Below are 19,828 nucleotides of genomic sequence, written 5' to 3' on the forward strand. Positions count from 1 at the left end.
TAAACACGAGCGACGCATGCACTCATGATGAGCGCACGTGGATGACATCATGAATAAAACATACCGACAGCACATGCGTGTCCCCTGTGTGTGTTTTACAGCAGCACGTGTGCCTCTTTGTAAGGTGTGAGTACATTACTTTAATGAAAGTCACTGTCCTTGGCAAAGGACATAGCCGCTCAACCACTGAGGGCTGCTCTCTTTTTCACCAGTCTGTCACACACATATACACACACACAGACACACACTTGTTTTCATGTCTTAGTGGGGACATCTGATTGATATAATGCCCACCCTAGCTCCTTACCCTAACCCTAACCATCAGAAATAAATGCCTAAACCGAGCCCTTACCCTGAACCTAACCATAACCTAACTGTAACTCTAAAATCACATTTTCAGCCTTAAAAATGCCTTCAAATTCTTGAGGACAGGCATTTGGTCCCCACAAGTGCCAGTTTCCGGTGCTCACAGAGATGTTTAAATAAACACACACACACTGCAATATGCGTTTATCTTTAAATGGCTATCTATGTGAGGATATCCACTTACATAACAAACGTTAACAATTAAAGCTAAACACCTGGCCCAGACCTAACTAATGTAGTCATAACATTAATCCAAAATAAGTCATCTCAACCAGGCCTTTGAAGATGAGTCAGGAAAGGAGAACCAACCAAGAATTAAAACACACACACGCACTTTAAACCAGGCTCTGTGATGCTCTCCTTCGCGTAAAGACTAGAGTACTGCAAGATGAAAAGGTGAGCGTGTGTACACATGCATGCATGTATGTGACTGTATGTCGGGGGAATCAAAAGATAGTGGGGGGGGTGGGGGGAGTCTATTGAAGTCTGAGGGGATAGTCCAATACTGGGAGGCCAAGACCAGATTACCAGCTTGCAAAACATGCAACTGATCCCCACGGTCCCAAAAGCCAGATTATGTCGAGTCATGGTATTTAACTCAACATAATCTAATCAACCATGAAAATTTCAACTGCTAAAATTGAGCTGTGTTAGGTCCTCTCTCCTCCATCTTGTAACTCATCTCATGGTAAATCAAGACTTATTTGTTTTAATATACAGTGAACTAATTTTACCTGAATTCTTTTACCATATGGCTTTTACTTTGCTTGATGTTTGAAGCAATTAAGGGAGAAAACTTGGTCGCGTATGTTGGTTAGGTAGCACCCTTAAACTACAAATGACAGAAAATCTATTCTTATGTAAAATATATTAACATTTGAGCAGAGACACCAATTAAACGGTGGCATTTCTGCTTAAATATCAGCTTACATCTCAACTATAAAATTTGTTTCAAATCAATTTACTCTTGATCACCTAAACACTTAATCAGCTGTTCCGTCTTGTTTTAACTCTTGAGAAGTGGATTGTTTGTGGCTGCACAGTGGAGGTCAGTAGAGGTCTACAACACCAATGTAGCCATGTGTAAAGGCCACTAAAGTTTATCTAAATGTCACATTGCCACAGTCGAGAACACATGAGTACGTATAATAACTGAAAGAACATGCATCAGATAAAAGAGACATTAGAGCAAATAATGTAGACATAGTGTTTTGAAAAGCCCAGAATAAAATCCATGGAAATGTGAGGATGTTACCTGAATTTTTAGGAATTGCTTTGAAAACCTTTTCCATCTGGACTCTGTTTATATTTGGTTGTAGAGTTTTGATCTTGGACGTCCCACACATCCATGGAAAGCCAGAGGTAGGAAAAACCCCAGCGGCACCCCGTTACAAAACTGAGCAGACATCAATGATATGACACTGATTAAGTTGGTGTTGGGGTGGAGGTGGGTGTCATATACACAGCAAAAAAAGCCCCTTTATGAGACTTGTCAGTCGGATGAGTACAAAGATACTAGCTGATGTGGCACTGAGATCAGCTAATATGACAGAATGTCGCTGAGATTTTTTTTATTAGCCAAGGAAGCTATGAAGCTGCTATGACAGAGTTTTTCTGTAAATTTCGAATGAGCAAGTGAGCAAAGTTTGCTCATTTCTAGAGCAAATTAGGAAGTATTTCATCAAACAAACTTGGGGATTTACTCAGATGTTTGAAGCCACCATTTAGGACTTGGTTATTAGAGAAACCTGATGCATCTGCAAACACAAAAACTGTGATGCATCTCTTTTACTTTGCTGCACCTCTTTTAGAGTCAGTGCATATTAAAATTATATAAACTAATTTTCAAATATTCTTACAAATTGTAATCCAAGTGCTCACAAAAGCCCCTGAGGTGCTTTGAGGAACCCTGCCTCTAAATCTGTTTCTCCAAGCAGCATACTCTTTGCAAATCCAAACCATACGCTAGTAAGCAGTCAGTGGAAGTAAGCACAATTTCGTCTGCCATTATGGCAAGCAAAACTTTCATCTCACTTGTACACTATCCATGTGAGCTATCCATGTGTCTGTGTAAGTCCCCAGCCAGCTAAACTGCAGAACACACTGAAAGCCTTACCAAAAGGGTTGAGCTACTCCATTCTGCGCTTGCATGGAGTGCATTTCAGTACGGATGGGATCCAACCAAAGTCATCAGTTTCAGCCTCACGCGTGTCTCTTTTTCATTCTGTGGATAATAAAGGAGGTATGCATGCACCGGTAGTCACCGCACGATTGTTGTTTGATAGGAACAGGCGTCTGAGCTGCCAGCGGAGTGACAAGAACAAACATATGAATGACAGAAGGCAGTGAAAAATTCACTGTAACTGACTTGAGGGAGCTGGGGACATGCGACGCTTGTGAAGGATAAAGGACACGACTACAGTAGATTACAGCACAGCTGATTGGATGAATAAAGGTAGAACTCGGAGGTAGAACTCAGAGAGAAGGGGCAGGGAGAGATGATTAAAAGAAAAGAGGCTAAAGGGGTTTTCAGCCTGTGCCATGCTTTCTGTTTAGAGGTAGAGGTAGGAGAACTGCATTCGACAGCCAATTATTACACTCAGACAAAGGCGCAACAGCAGACTTGTTAGAGCACTGAACCCATATGTTTCAGTTCACGTGTCTCTCTCTCACACGTGTAGACCAGCTTTAACTTAAGAGGCACCATTCATCCAAGCAAAAGGAAAGGACTGTGCATCTATTCTCTAAAGATAGTAACCTTCTGCATAAATGTACTAATCCTCCAGCTTTTGTCATCTAGCTTTAAGTAAAAAATGCTTAAAAAGGTGGCGGAAAGGGCTTCGACTGAATAGCAACAACAATAAAACAAGGTGATATATGAGGAGAGCAAAACAGTCTTTATGGATTTTGGATCCAAAAATCTGTTTTCTTTAGTCACGTGGGATTACGAGGTGGCGTGTGTATGATTCACGCAGCTCATTTCCAACCTTCTTGTAGCATCTACGATAGCGCTACTGGTGCAAGTCGAGAGTTTCAGATTTGGGAGATATTATGTGGAGTATGAAGAAAAAAAATTCTTCCTAATTTTCAGTACTATTGTGTTTACTTGCAATAGGACATGAATTCACTGTCTATGCCTTTTTGTGGACAGTTCATCTGGTTATTGGCTTTCAGTACCACGGACAGCAGCCCACTCAGCAAACAACACTGTCAAGGCCTTCCTACAGGAAACAATGCTCTTGGACGCTGAATAGATGCAACGCTGTTTCTATGAGACAGTAAACGAATTAGCCTGGATTCACAGAATGAGCTGTTTTTCCAGATTTAATCCTTAATGATTAAAATGACTGCAGTGTTACAGTTTTGTGGGTGTCAGTCTTAAATGGTCAAGTCCATTTAGGAAATATTACAAAAGAAAAATTACAGTGGCAAACCACTCTCTGTCTTTTGACAGCAATTCAGCTAGGTTTTGATGCTCAGTGGATGAAACTGGAAATACTGGCTCGGATATCCTTATTACGTGCTGCAATGTAGGCACCTAAAAATTGGCTGCTGAAGTCGTTACACTAGTGGATTGGTTCCTTTCTTTCTGATTTAATTTGAGATTGATCAAATATTAATTATAATTAATCATACTTGTGTGTTTTTTCAAGGTTGAATATAGTAGCAACCACGTATAAATACTGTATTATTGGCTAATATAAGTATTTTCTTGGCTGTAAACAGTTTTTGTTTTTATTACCAGTAATTTTATGCATGTTTATAAGTTTAAAACTGTGTGTGCTGGAGTCAGTGCAGTACATTTACCACTTCAAAGGATCCCTGAAAACCCGAAACTATTATATTATCACTAACTTCTTTACTATCTTTGAATAATCAAATAAATAATAATGATGTATCAGCAATAAGCAGTTTCTCCACTGGAGGTGTTAAGAAGAAAACAAAGCAGGTTATCAAATAGTTCTCAAATATCAAATAGCCTACATTCTTTTCACACTAACAGCCACTAACTACACTGACATTGCAGGCATTAGCAGTATTAAGCATGTCTGCTGGTGTGCTGGGGTGCGTTTGTGTGGCATACCCCAAAATTCTGACTGATCTCAAACATCAGTAAAGCTGTTTATTTTTCATAAATCGAGGCTGTATTTCCTTTGAAGCAAGGATATCTTGACACATGAATGTGTGATGAGTAGATCATTAAAATGTCACTCGTCGTTTTTCTGCATATGCACCTCTTTTTTTTATTTCTGTATTTTCCTCGGAAAAAACTTGTAGTCACTTGAAACGTTGTTAATAAAATTAAACGGAGTATGGATTCCAATGAGGGGGCGCTCTTTGATCTCCGACTTAACTAGTAAATCCCGTTCTGTTTATTATTTCTTCTTTCTCCTCACAATTCTGGATGTGTATGAAGTAGATTGAGAGACGTTACATACCTGGGAGGCATGATAAAAAATTGACTATATTATTAGTTCAGGCAGACCACAAAGTCAATCTCAGCCTGCAGTCCCAGCAGATCAGCTGATCGCAATACCAGCCAACATCAGCTGATAGTTTCCTTTCTGTCCAGTTGTTAATGTTTCATTTAATTGTTTTACTTGCTTTAGCCTGCCTATATTTGCTACTTTGTCTGCAAGCTGCTTTGGAACCCACCAGGGCCTCATTTATGTCATGTCTTTTAACTTTAATAGTGGGGTTGACTTTTACTTTTGGGGGGTTTTACTGTAGATGGAACAGGAATTGCAGATTAGCCCTGAGCCATATTGAAGACTGAAGTCACTGATCATTAGCAGACATTCATCTCCATGCTCATACGTCTTGTTATCAGGACATTGGCTCAGTAGTGCCACTTGTGCTCAAGAATTGGATATGTGATTTTAGGATAACCCCCCCTGACCTGCACTGGAAAACTAACAAGCATTGTTTTTGCTGACGGTCCAAACAGATCATTGTGTTTCCGCTCAGTCTTCCTGTGTGACCTGCGTGTCACTCGATCTGATGCACACTGTTTGTCAGATACATATTTATTGGAAATCTATGTGCTGTGGCTGGGCTGTGCTGAGAATCCAAAGATTATGCCTCAAATGAAATTATTCTTTGTATCCTCAGAGTCAGTTTGATGACATTTTGTTGGTCGGATCTGACTCCAGCCAGAAGCAGGCATCTTTCCTCTGATAGAGGTTGTCAATATGCCCGACTGCTCTTTTTTTCTTGGCTTATCTGACATACTTGTGTACAGACTGAAAGGAAGGTTGTCTTCGGGTTTGAGTATATATGTGTGTGTATACGTCTTTAAAAGGAGATGAATAAAGTCGCAGCAGCAGCAACATTAAAACAGCAAACATTTTCAGAGATGTCAACAAAAAGGCATACAAAGCACTGGTGGGGCATTCTCATAGTGTGAGGAGATATTTTTAGGTGCACCAGACTAAGCTTAGGCAGTCCTGTAACGAGTGACAAGCAAGTGGGTAACCTGGTTTTACAGAGACACAAAAAGAATCACATGAATCCCCAGTGAGCACGAAGACTCCAGGCCCAAAACGGACTTTCTACCTCCTTCCCGAACAAGGATTTCTCAATGTCTCACACACACACAATCCTTTTTATGCCTCTTTTGCTCTGCTTTTACTACAAGTCTCTGTCACACAGCTGATCTGGTCACACACACCCATACACACAAACACGCACTAACAGCATGCATATTACACTACATTATCCCTCTGTTGGTTGGCTTGGTGCCTTGAGTGGGCAGAGAGAGTGAGTGGTCACATTACACTACTGTTACATCACTCCTTCAGTCTCCTCAGCAACCAGGTGTCCTCCAACAACAAAAGCAACACAACCATGTTATATCATCCCTGCAGCTGCAACACAATGTTCAAGGTGTTTTATGTATATCTATATATATTTATTAAAAAGTCGTTCCTCGTTATCACCTTCCTGCTCTACTGCTGTGCAAAGTCTTGGTGGTATTTGGTGCAGTCAGTGGGGTTGCTGCTGAACAATGGAGAAACAGTTGTGACAGGGCAGTGGGAGGTGTGAGGTTTTTTCTTCTTCTCAGAGCAGCAAAAACGAGTTTGAAAGAAGTGAGGCTTGAAAGAATATGGTAAAGTGACTCAACCAAAGCCAAACTCTGATTGAAAGGAGCGCCTCGATGCAGGTGGGCTGCCCCTGGCTTTTACAGAAGCAGCAGTAAAGAGAGAATCAGTGGTCACTTTCTTAGCCCACAGATATTACACCACAGTTATATAAAAACATTTTGAAAAAGGTCTTTAGACAGAGAGCAAAGTGAATACATACACTGCATTTTTTTATTTCAAGAGAATTGATTAACACAAATTCAAAGTAGACTGACATGTGGAGAAATGCAAGGCTTTCTGGTCACATTGACCTCTCCCATCTGTTACGGATGGTTTGATTCTTTCAATAGGATAATAGGCCATGTCAAAAAATGTAAATAATCTCAAAGTGATTCCTTCAACATGACAGTGAGTTTAATGCACTCAAACGGACATTTGCATGACAGCTGTGCAGCTAATAAACCTGCAGGAACTCTGTGATGCTATCATGTCAATATGGACCAAAGTCTCTGAGGAATGCTTTCATCACCTTGTTGTACAATTTATTATTTTTGTAGTTTTAATCATCTGTGATATCTAGTATGATAAACTCTTACACTGACATGGCAAGATATTCAAGCGTTCAGGCGACTTCCCTCAGTATCTCATCTGAACGACTTTATTTGGATGTAGAAGCTGAAATGGAGCATTTCTAAATGCCATTAGCATTTTTCACAGCTCAGTGGACAATGGACAGCTTGGATAATAATTCCATTCACTCAAGTTTGGATAACATGGGGAAGGGCTGTTAATATCTGAATGTGTGACTGCTTAGGGTTTTTGTTTTTTTGCCTTTTTGGACTTGAACTCAGTACTCATAAAACTGATGACCATGTCTTTGGAGTTATCCCAGAGTTGCATAAAATTGATATTTCTCTCAAACCTTTATTTCCAAAAAGATTTTAAACCACAACATCAAAGTATTGTAATAAAAAAAGGACATATTTGTATCTGTGCCTCCAGATTTGTTTGTTTTGTTTTGTTTAGGTTTTTTTTTTACCTTTTTGTCTCCTGAAGGAAACCAGGAGGTCGCCTCAAGAGGATTTATTCCCTGAAATTATCAAAGCTTTGTCACCTATATGTTCTCCAGGTGTAACAAGTTGTGCAGCATTTTCCACTGTGCCATAAACCTGATTAGTGAAATCTGAGTGGATTTTGAGGCTCATGGGAACTGTCTATCACTGGTTTAACATTACTGCCTTTTTTATTTTTTGCTTTTATTTGGATTAAAAAGAGACACTTTGTGCTCTGGAACCAATCACCGTTATCAACCGTACTTCAAAAGAAGCCTCTTATGTCTGTTTTTATGCAGGTGAGCCTGGGGGTTGTGCTTAATTGGATTTTGGTGCTTTCTCTATTAAAAATGATTAACATTTAGTCGCCAGTCGTGACTGGTTAGCATCTTTCGGAAATGGTCATTATCTTAGCTCAAAATGATGACTGTTAGAAAATTCTATTTTCACAGATGTCAAACAGAGAAACCTGCTGCAGTGACTTACACAACTGAGTGCCTGACTTGCTCTAGCCTGCAATACTTTGACTTATTTAACAGCCAGGCCTAAATAAAGACATCACATGAACAAAACATAAAGGCAGGACACACAGCAGTTAGTGGCAGTCATTCCCTGTTTTTTCTCCCTGTCTCCTTCTTCCTTTACCCCTAGTGACCCTTGAAAGCCATCCATGAATATTCCATCAGCCAGCAGGGCCTCTGCTCTCTCTTTTCATTTAGTGATTCAGTCAGTAAGTAGCTTACATAAACGTCCATATTTATGTATATGAACACATAAGTGAGTAGATCCTCTCAGTGAGCCGACCCAGGAGCAGGAGACACTGAAAGCTAAAGTATGGAACAGTGGCGAATCTATTGGAGGAAAATGAAATAAGTTTTGCATAAATTGTCTATCTGAGAGTTATGTCGGGACTGTTTCTAGGCACGACGCTTCCTCGCTGTGTGTGCGCATGCAATCGGTCTAATGTTCGCTGGCCACCAGTGATGATACTGCAGAGTGAGACAAATGACCTCATATTCCTAAGGCTGAGCCCGACTCTCAGGTGCTGAGTGGAAACTACAGCATCATCAAGGTGCTGAGTGAACAAAGTGGATTATTAATGCAACTTCTATGTGCACCATTGTCTGTAAAAAAAAATAAACAATTAAAAAAAAATATATATTTCCTCCTAGCAACAAAAAAGCTTAATGGTTACATTGTTGACGCCTGTATTTTGATTGAAGTATCTTATGCCTGTCAAACTGTGTTATGTTTTGCATTTTTAAATAGATTTAGCTAAAGAAATGGGAACAAACTGTGTGTTATTTTGACAGGCTGCTAGGTTCTTGCCAAGTTGTCAGTTATGTGTAGACATAACACAATTCATCCCTTTGCCATTTTTATGCTTGAATGATTTATAGGTATTGGGATCTATCCTGTCTTCCTTCTCTCACCCCAACCAGTCGCAACAGGCCCCGCCCCTCCCTGAGCCTGGTTCTGCAGGAGATTTCTTCCTCTTAAAAGGGAGTTTTTCCTCCCTTGCTCATAGGAGTCATATGATAGTTTTTCACTGTATGCATTATTGCAGGTTCTACCGTACAATATAAAGGGCCTTGACGTGACTGTTGTTGTGATTTGGCACATTATAAATAAAATTGAATTGAATTGAATTTATAGACCACTATAAAGAAACTATAAAGAAATGGGAAGGCTCAAGACTTTTGCATGCCGTGCACCGTGACTGTTTGTGCCTCATTTTGCAGCAATGTCGTATCTCTTGCTAAATAACCTCATTGAGAGTTACTGTTAATCTAACAATGCCATCCATAAAACTAAACCCTATAATTTAACTAATGAAATAAATTTACATAAATCCACAATTTCCTTTTGATTAAATGTTGGGCTGTAAGTGAGGCCTGAGTTTGATCAAATACGTATTAACAGTGTGGAACAGAATGGTTTTAATAAAGCTAGAGAAAGCTGCAATAATCAATATTTTTAAATTAAGAATCGATCAAAGACTTAATTCAAGATGACAGCAAAGGCCAATAAATTTTGGAAATAACCACCTCATTTAGTGGATAATAAACACTTTATTATCCCAGCAGACCTCTGAGCTGTGATGCAATCCATTTACATCAATTCTACGTCATCATTTTGACCTGACACTCAAATTAATTCTAATTCATTAGAAAATTATTCGTTGTCGTTAATCCCATCTCCCCGTGACATCCCCTGAGGTGAGAACATCATTAACGCTATCATCGAAGCTGCAATAAGCCAATGCAGGCTGTGCAAGCGTCACAACGAAGAAGACAGACGTGCAATAACAGTTTGTGCCGTCCTGATGCAGCCGATATACAGTGAACACTCAGCTATGAGAGGAAATAACGCATGCAGTGTGTTAAATTAAATTTTTGCTTTTGAAGCCAATCTAAAGAGCACAGCGGTTAAACACAAGCAGCTTGTCACTCACAGAGCAGAAAGCTGGAGAGGCCAAGGTCTTTACGACATTAAAAAAAATCCTGCATACTTGCTTTAGTCGAATTTTTGCCACCTTTTCTTTCTTTTTTTTAAAGAACACGACTTTCTGTCCTTTGTGTTATGTTCTGTCCTTTATTTGCTTGAATGGATTCAATCTTTCTGCATGTTCTTGACTATTTCAATGCATTATCATGTCAGAACTGCCTTTTGAAAGATCTCGTTTGCAGAAGACGACAGTTATGCTTTGTACGAAGAAGACAGTGTGTACTGCTCAGCGTTGTCACTCTTAACGTGCTGACAGCTCCCAGATTCAGTCCAGCAGGGCAGCAAGGTTCAGGGAAGAAAAACAACACAGATTTATATAGAACAATAAAATGACTCATCCAACTATCCTCACAATAAAAATAGCAGCGTTAATCATATGTTAAAAAACCCAAACTGTACATGTTTGTGTTTAATGACAAGAACTGTTGGTGTTAATTATTACTCTTGTCTGTCAGGAGCTAGAAGTTGTTAAAGAACTAAAAAACCTCAATGCCGCCTATGACTTTAACACTAGAGAACACTTTGTATTCATAATGTTCTAACATTAAGCTCTATTGGCTTCTTTTAGGACACAGCTGCATACATACCCCAGCTCTTCATTTCACTCGCTGTCAGATCCTTTAGTCTCTCATGTACTTACGCTAGAGCCAGCTTTTGTTCCTAGTTTTGTATTCTTCATGTACTTTGGTTCATTTCAGTTACCTGGGCTCAGCTCACTGTGCATTAAACCTGCCTGTTCTGCTCTCCAGCCATCTCCAGCTACTGTCTTCAGTCTGCAGCCACGGACAGCTAGCCAAGATCATCTGCCAATACAAATGAACTCATAGCTCTCTTTTGTGTCCTGCTGTTAACCAACACAGCACTCAAAAAAGAAAAAACACACAAACCTTGTCTTGAGTAGTTTCACAAAGGAAATATTCTATACCCACCAATTGTATAACTCTGCATTGCAACTCTTAGTTAAACACAAGGAGTTCTTTGGTGGCACACGCCAGGTTACAGCATCGGCAAAGCGGGATTGTAACTCCTAACCTTTTTTCAATGGGGTGTGTTTTCACTCAAAGTGTTTACATAGTGTTAGACAAGCAGGTTTTACAATATAACAGTGGTTGCAGACCCTGACATGACCTAATCACTGCCTTTGAAATGGTTTCTTTGGAGAGAGAGATCAGATCTGTCAACATTTGTAGTCAGCTGCTGTCTTTAAAGCAACTGTGATGCGTCACGATTGCAATAAAACATCAATAAGAGTCAGTCACCTATCAGTCTGCTATCAGGTTGTAATTGAAAGGGGTCAAGTTGGCCATTACGTTCAATCTGTTTGAGATTAACTGTCATAAATTGGCAAAAATCAGGAATCTGTTGCCATCTGTCGCGAATCTGTTGCCAGTTTGAATTCAAGTTCTGCCAGATTTAAAACAGAAATTCAAAAATCCTCCACAAAAACTCACGTAGTTCTTTCAGGGCAGCAATCTAACTGCGAAATGACACAGGTGCTCAGCAACCTTGTTTTTATGTAGGAATATAGGCAGAATACAAGCAGCTGAGTGGAATCACTGGTTGCAAAGAGATGCCCTGAGTTGCGGTCTTTAGCATTGATTTCAATGTGTTGCAAATCTCCAGTTATTTGCAATGCTTTGCCAATCTGTCTAAGAAAGGTTGCAATCTATTTAGTCATTGTGTGATCGAAAACGGTCGCCCAGTGGTTGCAACACCCTCAGTCTAAACCAGCAACCGCAAAAAACTCAATACAAATGTTGGGGAACTGCTGATTTTTTTCTAGTCACGAAGAGGTTGCCGTGCTCTGCTGTGACTGAGCCATTAGTGCCTGAACCTAACCCAGATAATAAGTCCAAAACATAATGGTCCAAAGGAAATGTGAACCACAGTCTCATAGCAGATAACCTTATGTCACCAGCACCTCTCCAGCCTCCTGAAGTGCATTTTGTAAGTCTCTAAAATTGGGCCATAAAATACCTCATGCATAATGATGAAACACAAATAGCATCTGACGCAACGTGATTATGTAAATTCCCTGGTGAGAATGCATTATTTGTAGTCTTAGCTAGTTGGTTAGCACAGTTGCCTTACACGCCTAATAATCTACCCCTAGTGGTGGTACCTAGTATAAACAGGAGGGTTTTGGCATCAAAACATGGAGACCCCTCTACTGTGGTGACCAACTGGGAAATAAGAATATGTACCTTAAATAGATAATAGAAAGAAAATACTTCCTACCTAAAAGTGCTCTGAACAAGGTTTGTGTATTTTTATGTCATGATTTCTGCAAAGGGGCTACCCCTATAATTGGAGCTCCACTGACCTTACACAATATCTCCTTTTCAGGTCTTAAAGGGTAATACTTCTTATGTGAGAAACCCTCTAAAAATCCTTTTGTGCATCCAAATGATGTGTTGCATGACTAAGTTCACTTGGAGTTTGAAGCAGAAATACTTGAGTCAACCAGACTTCTGTTCCCCACGCCTTATCTTTCATTCAGGCCAACAGCATGAGACTACATTACAAGCATTACATTTATAAACTTGTAGCAACCAAATTACATTATTTGTCATGTGGGCGTCCATCTATAATATAGTGTGTGTGTGTGTGTGTGTAGTGTTGTGTAATATAAAAGTTGCATTGATTTTATTCATTTATGTGAGTGGCAGCTTTTAGCTTTGCATAATTGAATTAACATCACGAGAATCGTGTCTGGATGAGAAATTCTTCTAATGATAACAGAAAAGCAGATTTATGTTTGCATGTCAGAATCTTAATGCGCACTTTGCAGGAAAAAAACATCAGTGATTAGCAGAGCCCGAAATGTGCCACTCACAGAGCTGAGCAGACCTAATAATCGACTGCGTTTCTCTATTTTGCAATACTGAGGCAACGATTTGAAAAGCATTTCTTTTCCAGAAGGGTTAAATGTTAGACCTGCAGAGCAAATCTGCTCTTAAGATTCTGCGTATTGCAAAGGATGTGATTTTTCAGATTTTGCACCCTGAACGAGTCGTTTCAGCTGTGATTCTCGTTTGCTTCGGCACGTTAATTCATTCAGCACAGAAAAACACTTCCTCTGTGCAATGAAAGGTGCCAATGTTCTCAGTGTGATTGCGTCAGTAACCACTCCTTCCACACACACACAAATACACACAAACACTGTCTTTAAACACATTACAGGAGTTACTCATAGAGCAAGCCTCAAAGTCGGCCGTCACCAAACAGCCGCCCCTAAAAAAGACTTTGTATTATTAAAAAATTATATAAACACTTGACGGTGTGTCTCACACAATGAAAGCTCAATCCCAGAGACGCACACTTTCCCCTCAGGTGTGTCTAAATACAATCAAATAAAACACAACAAACCCCAAAATAACATATGTAATATTAGGCGTAGACGGTGTCCTCGGTATAAATCTAATATACACAGCGCATCATGCTTCCAAAAAAAACAGCATCAACAGCACTCATCAGCAAATAACAAAGTACATTATACAACAGCTTCAAGCATGGAGGAGCTCGCTGCGATCCGATTTAAAGCGTGGAGGGAAAAAAGCATGATTAACGAGGGCAGAAAAACAGTAAAACAAGCCCGGACCCATGAGGGACGATACAGCAGTACAGTGGTTATGTGATTGGTGATTAGCAGGTAAAGTTATGATTCACTTACTTAAATTAGCTCCCTCAAAGGCGACCCCCTGGGAACTGACAAGAAGGGTGGGATGAAAGCTGAAGTGGTGCTAATCAACTGAAGTCTGGAGACCGGTAAGATCTGGCTCTGTAGATGGATGGGAAGCTTAAAGTTAAGCGTTCTTAATGTAACCTCTTGACCCCTCTTATAGGCCACTGCAGAGGCACTGACAGTGACTGACAGATTGCGCATGGTGCTAATTATTAAGGCTATATGAGCATGTGAAATAATGACTCGGATCAGGGATGTAAAGAGTGATTAGATATTCAAGGTTTTCATGGTCTAGGCACTCCTCCTTCATGCTCAAATGTTCGCTTTCCTCCTTGTGCACCTGTGTACACGCCATGAGGCCCGTGAAGACAATCCCGACTGCCTTTCAGCACGATGTCCCTGCCCACTCTTGAGAGAATCCTTTAAATATTCACTCTATGCAAAAACATTTTGTGTTTGTCATAAAGGAAAGACAAACGACTTCATACAATATAATTTAATCCAAACACATCCTGAATGAATAATGATGAGCAGCATGCTGTGTTACTCTTAGTTAGTCTGTAACATTTTCGTGGGAATATCAAGCCGTTATAGTTTAATATGGAATTGTGAGTACATGATGGGAGATTTAGCGATTTTTTCCGATCTTTCGATGTTAAAAAAAAATCCTTAACAAAGTTTGTTGTTACAGAGATCTGGGTTGTTTTTGGCACCCAAACGACAAAATTTGGGGTTATTAAATTGAAGTTCCAAGTTGTCTTCCTCAATTGTAGCTATTTTCTCAGAAGTTTGAGTTTGTAAGTTAAAAATTTGAGATTTGACCTAATTGGATAATAACCAGACATTTTAACTTTTGGATAGTAAAAGTAATAAAAAATAAAAATCAGGCTTTGATGGTCTTGACCTCAAAAGTTAATCACTGTGAAGCTGAACCAAATCACACCCGGGGTAAACTTTTCATACAAATCCATACAAAAAACATGGTTGTGCACTGACCCTGCACAGAGGACACGGTGCTTTTCTGCTGTCTACATGCTGCATCTTTGTACTGTCACCAGGGGTGCCCATGATCTCCATCAGGCTAAGAGATTTTTTCTCCATTTCTTGGTTGTTTTATTTTTCGAGGGCTTTTTGGGCTCCATGCAAGCATGTCTGCAACGGTTGCATATCCATAAACTTTTACTCAGGCCAGCTGAATAGCTACACAAACAAACAAAAATGCAATACCATGAATTCCACCTCAGGGGGTAGATTTGGAGGCACAAACACACACCTAAGAGTCAAGTCTTGGATCCTGTTCAAGTTTCACATTCCTTCATTTTTCACTTTATGCTTTGGTGTGATTTATACACCAAAAGCTCTTGGTTAGAACAGCATTTTCTCCAACTTTAATTAAACAGCTCTTACAAATCTCCATTTTCTTGGTTTCCACTGTGCCATTTCCATCTCATGTGCAGGAGTCACATCAACCCACATTCATACAACCAGGAGATGCAGCTTAAACACAAGTATCTGTGTCTATATACCAAGCTGGATGGATCCTGGTCAGCTAGCTTGTCCATTAATTTGCTTCAGATTCAAATTTTAAGCCCTTTCAGTTTGGTGAACCACCGACTTAAGCATCAGCAATGGGTCGAATTCTTTTCTATCTACAAAATAGACAAAAAATGTGATACTGAGTTACTGACGGTTTACTTCAGTGATGAGTGTGCATTGCAGTTAAACAGCCACATTTATTTTGGAGACATCAGCATGAAACTTGATGGATTTTTTCCCCCAGTTCACACTCTAGCTTACTATTACAGTCAAATTCTGTTTGGAGAGGCGAATACATGGGTGAAGTTCTGCTGTGAGATTTTTCTTAACCCGTGGCTGTTTTTCCGTGACTTTTCCATTTTTCTCGAACACATTAACGAACCACGAAGAACAGCTACATCCATACGCAAGTGTTTCTATTCCACGAGAAAAGGGCAAGTCTTTGTTTTCCTTTTCACCTCCTTCTCTCATTTGTCTTTACTTAGCCGATGCGCACTGTTTGTATTTCACAGCCAGAAATGCTCCACAGACTGCTTTTACAATCCAGTGAGCACACATCCCCCTTCAGCACCAACAGAAAAGAGAAAGAAAGCGTGGCTTTGCGAGAACAGCTTGCATATTTTCAGTCTGAAAATGTCTGAAATTCCCAAATATTCTCGCAGGGTTTTAAGAGGATAGTTATGTCTGCAGTGAAAATATATAGAAGGCTGTGCAGAATTTACTGTTTTCCATAACTCTCCTAAGTAGCAATATAGAGTGAGAAAAGCAGATTTGACAACCACTAGCCAACAGATGTAGTCTACACTTTGCTGACCGCGTTGAGCACGGAGCACGGAGCTGAAGTTGAAGCTTGCCTGCGGCCAGGGGCATCGCTCTTTGTGGTGCTGATGTTGCCAGAGAAGCGAGCACACGCGTCTCCTTTAAGGAGAGCTACGCATCAGCTGTAGGCAAATAAATTGCGCGTATAATAAATAAACACAGTTGTATGCTGTATTTTTAAAAAAAAAGAAGAATAAAATCTTAAATCCCCGTTTTTCTTTTTTCTTTTTTACACGAGGCGATCAGTGCGATGACCAAAACATGGCTGTGGTGTTAGACATGCAGTTTGCTCTCTATCTCCAACGGACACACACACACGCACACACACTATGTCCGTCACATGAAAGCCTTTGCACGGTTTGCATAAAAGAAGACAACTCACGCGCTCCCGTTGATCGATCCGTGGATGCCATCGCTGGAGAGAGTGGGAGGCGGGGGGACAGCAGCCCCTGGAAAAGCGTCCTGTTTCACGGTGTGTCCGGTGCCCGGGAAAAACCCGCTGGCCGCTCCTGTAGTCCTCCTCCCGTGCTCCTGTGCGCCTGTGGCAGGGATAAGCACGTCTCCTGTAGCTGCTACTGTGCAGGACTGAGCATCACATCGCGCACCGTGGAGCTCCACTAGTGTGGGATGATGATGTCGCGGGAATAGCAGCGTTAGTTTCTCCTTTTAACGAGAACATCTATGTCTCCTGCCTGAGTCACCCTGCATTTTAGAGGGAGAGCTAAGAATCTGACAGCAAACTGAGGCAAACACGAACGTTATAACACTTCGACCCTGTAGTCCAGACGCATTAAGTCCTTACAGAGTCCCCAAACAGCAGAAGGGAATGAGATAAAAGCAGCACATAACGGGACTGAAGTGTTATTTATAGCGCACGCTTTTTTTTTGCAAACAATTCAACAGCTTACATTTAAAGCCACATGGCTCCTGCAATGGCTACATCCTCTATACATGAAAATTATTCACACCTTCTGTTTTCAGGGCTGTGAAGAAAAAAACGCTGCTTGAACTGGCACTGGTGCCAACTAAGCTAGATGAAGTGTCAGGCACTGGAAACACAATTTCAAAGGCAGGTCTCTGTCTGATTGCTGTGTCTTTTACATCTTTGACCCTCATATAGATAATTTGGGTCAGTGTCCCACTTCTGAAATGGGCATAACCTCTGCCAAGAAGGAGAAAGTGCTGTTTCATTTGCACGTCTTAATTCGGACTTCCAGCAGTAAATCTTTTATAAAATTGTCTTTGAGTGCACAAAACGCGTCGTGGTCCACTTAAAAATTGATGGTGTTTAAATAAAAATGTGTATTTGCTTTGCAGGCTTAGGTTTTTATGTTATTGGCTAGTCCTGTGTAAAAATGTAAATAATCATAGAATGCAAAGATATACTAACTGAAAATGTTGCAAAGACAATGTGTCAGATGACAAATGACATGATTTTTGTGCTCACGTTGAATTTGATACCTGAAAAACATTTCAAAGTTGCAGCAGAGCAAGTTTACCACTGCGTTGCATCACCTCGTCTTTTAACGATCCCCTGTGTAAGAGTTTGTGAACTTGGAACATTATTGTACTTTTGATAGACACTGTTTCCTATTATTACTTGATATAAGTTTTCATCACAGTTAAAGGCCTCCCGTGTCATATTTTGAAACAAAATATTTTATAATGTGCGGCATGATTTCAGTGAGTGGCAGGATTGGACTGCAGGCAGGCTAAATAAGCACTTTTTCACCCTGTAATGTTTAAGGAATGTAGTTTGGCTTTATCTCCATGAAATAGTCCTTGAGCAAAATAATACATTGTTTTCATAGTTGAATATATTACTCCAAAATCTGTCTCCAGCCCTCCCTCACTCCTTTTTACCCAGTTCATGTTTGGAGTGGGACTGGAGCCTATCCCAGCTGTCATAGGGTGGGAGGCTAGGTACACATAAAGACTCAATCATTCACACTCACGTTCATGTTCAGTGGACATTTGTGTCTTTGGAATGTGGGAGGAAGCCACAGAGAAGTGCAGGACCTGGCAACCACTGCACCACCATGCCACCCAGAATTTTGTGGTGTGGTGGTTACCTATGCTGTGTGCACTAATGCCACTTCATTACTATCACAGACAATGCGCCCAGTCTTTGCGCTCACAACATGTTCTGTGGGGTCTTTCCTCTTCAGCCTGAAGGGTAGGACATCCCTGATTTCCAAACAGCACATCAGACTCAGATCTCTCAGACAAAAAGCAGTTCATGGATTTTTTTTACTTGGATGCTAACTGTGTTCAGTGACAGTAGTTTCCACAAGTGTTCCTGAGCCCATACAGTGATTCCCACTACAGAACCACATCTGTACTCAATGAAGATGTTTGCTATTCAGTATTGGTTTTCATCCTTTCAGAGGTTTCTGTGGATTCTCTGAATCTTTTAATATTATGTAGACACAGATGATGAAATCCCCAATTTCACCTTATCTAGCTTTTGCTTGTGAACTCTTTGTCCATGCAGAAAGATGAACACTTTGCAATCTTTACTTCTGAAGGTTCAGCCTCACAGGTGAAATTTCATAGTTTCAGTAATTGATTTGTGGGTTTTGAGACCATCTAGTATTAAAGAATGCTTTGAGTGATTTGCAAATCATTGCTGTGTATGCATTTACATTTTACAGTAATCTGACTGTTATGGTGCTAGCACGCCTACCGTGTTTTGTGTTGGAGGTGTGTCCTTTCCACTGACTCTGATGTCACCCCTTTTCCCTGCAAAGCCAGTGCACAGCTGACTCCACTCAGCAATCAGCACTGGGTATGAAAGCTTGGGAAAGGAGCTGACCAGCCCCAGTGGGCAAGCTTCAGTAGTGTTGAGTGTCTGTGGTCTTCTTCTTCTAGCAAGTGTAGGGTTTTTTTTTACAGGGAGAAAAAAGCTTTAATTAAATCTCCTTCCTTTCAGCCTTCATTTAGAGTTTGCTGTCATCTCTCTTTTGTCTTCAGTTTTTCATAAACGTAGGGTCTTATCTGTCTAAGCTAAACCTTTTAAACAGAATCTTCACATTATTTCTGAATCTACCTCCTGCAACTCTTTTTTTCCCTCTCTCTCTCACCCTTGTTATAGTGACTCCTCTCATGAAACACTAACATATTTGGAAATGGGGTGATAAGAAAACAATCAAATCTATCACATTTTCTCAAGTCTGTGGTTATGTCACAATGTTTTACATTCACACAAAATAAAGAAAAGACCATCTTGAAGCCTACCTTGAAGATGCTGTTAGAAAGATGTCTGCTCTTTAATGACTCAAATTGACTGATTAGCTAATCTGCATGTCAATACACAGCCTACTCATGCCTGCACGCTGTTGCTTAGCATTTCATGCAGGATGGCTAAAAAAGCTCCAGCTGAAATTCTGAATCTCATGATGCTCTCTCTTCAGGTCAGCACTGTTTCGTAAAACCTTTTCTGACATTCTCCCAGGATGCTGTATTGCCTAAGTTTCTTGCAGGAATAGATGTGAGTGATGGATTCTTGATGGATCCCCACAGGCTTGGGCTTCTGGGATCAAAAAACTGTCTCTTTCATGTGTTTTTTTAATGTTGTGTGAGAGGGTTCTTATCACACCATTTCACAACTCTCTCCTTATACTGATAGGGCGCTATTCTTGTGCATTAAGCCCAAGATAGCTGCATCTTCTGAGAATTTGATGACACAATTATCCCGGTTTGTGCTTCTGCAGTAACTCAAGAAGGCACACAAGAGCAAACACTGAGAGGAGACAATTGTAGCTCTAATGTAGCATGTG

The 19,828-nt window shown here is 40.4% G+C and overlaps 1 protein-coding gene across 1 annotated transcript in view; it reads right to left on the reverse strand.

Annotated features, from left to right (window-relative positions):
* The window catches only part of tbkbp1 (TBK1 binding protein 1), an 81,864-nt gene extending 64,943 nt beyond the window's left edge, over positions 1-16,921 (reverse strand). The window contains exon 1 of the mRNA XM_084937168.1: positions 16,432-16,921. The gene's annotated coding sequence lies outside the window, so the exon portion shown is untranslated. The remainder of the gene's footprint in view (positions 1-16,431) is intronic.
* Positions 16,922-19,828: the final 2,907 nt, after the last annotated feature.

The sequence above is a fragment of the Perissodus microlepis genome, chromosome 8 (assembly GCF_051167445.1).
Source record: "Perissodus microlepis isolate ML-2025 ecotype Zambia chromosome 8, ASM5116744v1, whole genome shotgun sequence".
Taxonomy (NCBI): Eukaryota; Metazoa; Chordata; class Actinopteri; order Cichliformes; family Cichlidae; genus Perissodus; species Perissodus microlepis.